At 44.2% G+C, this 3,627-nt stretch overlaps 1 protein-coding gene and 1 long non-coding RNA gene across 2 annotated transcripts in view; both read left to right on the forward strand.

The window, feature by feature from the left end:
• The first annotated feature begins 547 nt into the window (after positions 1-547).
• Positions 548-2,663, forward strand: LOC148153544 (uncharacterized). The gene is made up of 2 exons (XR_015766329.1): positions 548-684; positions 2,403-2,663. It is a non-coding gene; the product is annotated as an uncharacterized LOC148153544 (long non-coding RNA).
• Positions 2,664-3,230: 567 nt separating this feature from the next.
• fam20cb (FAM20C golgi associated secretory pathway kinase b) overlaps positions 3,231-3,627 on the forward strand; it is a 34,870-nt gene continuing 34,473 nt past the window's right edge. The window contains exon 1 of the mRNA XM_088016366.1: positions 3,231-3,627. This exon is cut by the window's right edge and continues 773 nt beyond it. The gene's annotated coding sequence lies outside the window, so the exon portion shown is untranslated.

Genomic DNA, 3,627 nt, shown 5'->3' on the forward strand with positions numbered 1-3,627 from the left:
TCAGGAAAATCTGGAGGCCATTTGAGTTAACATTATTTAGCTGCGGGTCGTTTTCTTGAAGTGTTTGGCTGTAGACTGCAGAATGGGGGAGTGGCTGTGCTGGACCGTTGGCTTGATCTAAGCCACAGGTGTCAAACTCCAGTCCTGGAGGGCCATTGTCCTGCAACATTTAGATGTGCCGCTGCTGCACCACCTGAATACAATAATTAGGTGATTAGCAGGACTCTGGAGAACATATCTACACAATGAGGAGGCAATTTGACTCTGGTGTTTTGTACCTGTGGCACATCTAAAAACTGCCAAAATGTTTTTTCTTTGTCAATGTTGGTGACTGAAGCCTGTTATGACTCCAACACATTTCTTCAGACAGGTTGGCACGACTTTTAATGCTGTAGAGCCGACTAATTTCTTTAGTAATTATTTCTGACTTTTTTATGCTTTATCTTGTAAACTGGGTGGGCAGAGTAATTTGAATCGATATGATGGTGACACACACAGAGGTGAGTCGGATTAGTTCACACTTTTTAAAATATTTATTTATTATCCTAATGTTTCTGCTATATTTACTGTTTTTCCTTCCAGACTGGGAAACCAGTCATTCTTCTGTTTGTTCATGTTCTTCATCCAAGGACCACAACAAAAATGCCAAAACAGCTCATGTCAAACTGTGGACCTTGTTGTCAGGTATGTTACTCTAATGATCGAAGGTCTTTGTAGAAGCACTTCCTTATTGGCTTTGTTTGCTATTTGAATGTAGCTCTGCTCTATATACAGTACAGACCAAAAGTTTGGACACCTTTTCATTCAAAGAGTTTTCTTCATTGTCATGACTATGAAAATTGTAGATTCACACTGAAGGCATCAAAACTATGAATTAACACATGTGGAATTATATACTTAAAAATGTGTGAAACAACTGAAAATACGCCTTTTATTCTAGGTTCTTCAAAGTAGCCACCTTTTGCTGTGATTACTGCTTCACACACTCTTGGCATTCTCTTGATGAGCTTCAGTCACCTGAAATGGTCTTCCAACAGTCTTGAAGGAGTTCCCAGAGATGCTCAGCACTTGTTGGCCCTTTTGCCTTCACTCTGCGGTCCAGCTCACCCCAAACCATCTCGATTGGGTTCAGGTCCGGTGACTGTGGAGGCCAGGTCATCTGGGGCAGCACCCCATCACTCTCCTTCTTGGTCAAATAGCCCTTACACAGCCTGGAGGTGTGCTTGGGGTCATTGTCCTGTTGAAAAATAAATGATGGTCCAACTAAACGCAAACCGGATGGAATAGCATGGCGCTGCAAGATGCTGTGGTAGCCATGCTGGTTCAGTATGCCTTCAATTTTGAATAAATTCCCAACAGTGTCACCAGCAAAGCACCCCCACACCATCACACCTCCTCCTCCATGCTTCACGGTGGGAACCAGGCATGTAGAGTCCATCCGTTCACCTTTGCACACAAAGACACAGTGGTTGGAACCAAAGGTCACAAATTTGGACTCATCAGACCAAAGCACATATTTCCACTGGTCTAATGTCCATTCCTTGTGTTGTTTAGCCCAAACAAGTCTCTTCTGCTTGTGGCCTGTCCTTAGCAGTGGTTTCCTAGCAGCTATCCCACCACGAAGGCCTGATTCACACAGTCTCCTCTTAACAGCTGTTGCAGAGATGTGTCTGCTGCTCTGTGTGGCTTTGACCTGGTCTCTAATCTGAGCTGCTGTTAACCTGCGATTTCTGAGGCTGGTGACTCGGATGAACTTATCCTCCGCAGCAGAGGTGACTCCTGGTCTTCCTTTCCTGGGGCGGTCCTCATGTGAGCCAGTTTCTTTGTAGCGCTTGATGGTTTTTGCGTCTGCACTTGGGGACACTTTCAAAGTTTTCCCAATTTTTCGGACTGACTGACCTTCATTTCTTAAAGTAATGATGGCCACTCGTTTTTCTTTACTTAGCTGCTTTTGTCTTGCCATAATACAAATTCTAACACTCTATTCAGTAGGACCATCAGATGTTTGTCCACCTGACTTCTGCACAACACAACTGATGGTCCCAATAACATTTATAAGGCAAGAAATCCCACTTATTAACCTGACAGGGCACAGCTGTGAAGTGAAAACCATTTCAGGTGACGACCTCTTGAAACTCATCAAGAGAATACAGAGTGTGCAAAGCAGTATCACAGCAAAAGGTGGCTACTTTGAAGAAACTAGAATATAAGGCGTATTTTCAGTTGTTTTACACTTTTTTGTTTAGTACATATTTCCACATGTGTTAATTCATAGTTTTGATGCCTTCAGTGTGAATCTACAATGTCAATAGTCATGAAAATAAAGGAAACTCATTGAATGAGTAGGTGTGTCCAAACCTTTGGTCTGTACTGTAGTTAATAAATTTTATTTGTTCTCTTAGCATTTTGCCAAATATGGAAGCCAATGTTAAAGCCTTCCTCATTGGTTTGGAACCAAGACAGCCTTTCCTCCTTCATGTTGGTGAAAATAAGAGCAGCACCAAAGACACTTCACCATCAGTGATCATAAGACCATCCATGGACGCTTCCAATGAACTTTCAAAGCTTCACCTTCAGTGCAAAGTACCATGAATGTATGACCTTTATTGTATATTGCTGTCAGTGCTGTTTGATGTTTTGAAATAAAAGATTATATTCTGCAACTGGTGCTGGTGTTTTTGTAGATTCAAGTGGCTTCGAATGTCTTCTAAAATGAATTTGGGGATTGATGGCTAGTAGTTTCTGGGGGAAAAAAGGGTTTTAATTGCTCTAGTGGTTTTTATTTGGTAGTAAATTGACAAAAAAAGTGGGTAATGAGAGAAGGTGAAGACCAGGAAGCGAACCCACAACAGCCGCATTGAAAACTAGAGCCTCCATATGTGGGTTGTGCTTAACCACAGTACACCAATTAACTTCTGACTAAATACACTAGTGTTGGGCAAGTAAACGCTGATGTTTGTTTAATTTCAACTACTGTGAGTGTTGATTCAACTGTATCACAAATGACACTTTCAAAAGTGTAATTTCTACACCATCCAGAGTTTACCGATATAGACACTTTCAAAGTGTTTAATTTAACTCTAGGAGTTGAAATTCAACACTTCCAAATTTGCTGTGTGAAGTTCTGCTTGGAAAAGTGGATGAATAAAAGATGCATCATGCAGGTTGAAGCAGAAAGGCGCCCTCTAGCGGAGAAGCAGGGATCTCTCTCTCTCTCTCTCTCTCTCCAATCTGCGCGCGGTGACGCTGCGTTAAAGGCTGGCTCCAGCCCAGCTTCATCCTCCTCCTCATCCTCATGTTTACCCCCCGGATCCCTCTCCTCTCCTCTCCTCTTTCGTCTCTCTCGGTGATTCGACTCGGTTCTGTTTCTGCTCTCCAGCCGCAGCGCGGTGATCGCGGCGCGGCGCGGGCCGCAGCTTTTCACGGGACGTGGAGGACAGCTCTGATTTCCGGGGACTTTCCACTCTAAGGTAACGTTTCTCCTCCAGAACCGGACCGCTCCGCTTCCTGTTTGGCTTCTGGACCGGAGCGGGACGGAGAGAGCCTAGCCGAGCCGCGTGCGCTGCCAGGTCCGGACGGGACCCGACGGGACCGTGGGTCCAGCTGCGTGTTTCCTGTTGATCCACG

The sequence above is a fragment of the Poecilia mexicana genome, unplaced genomic scaffold (assembly GCF_051168715.1).
Source record: "Poecilia mexicana isolate PSO_F unplaced genomic scaffold, ASM5116871v1 scaffold_19, whole genome shotgun sequence".
Lineage (NCBI taxonomy): Eukaryota > Metazoa > Chordata > Actinopteri > Cyprinodontiformes > Poeciliidae > Poecilia > Poecilia mexicana.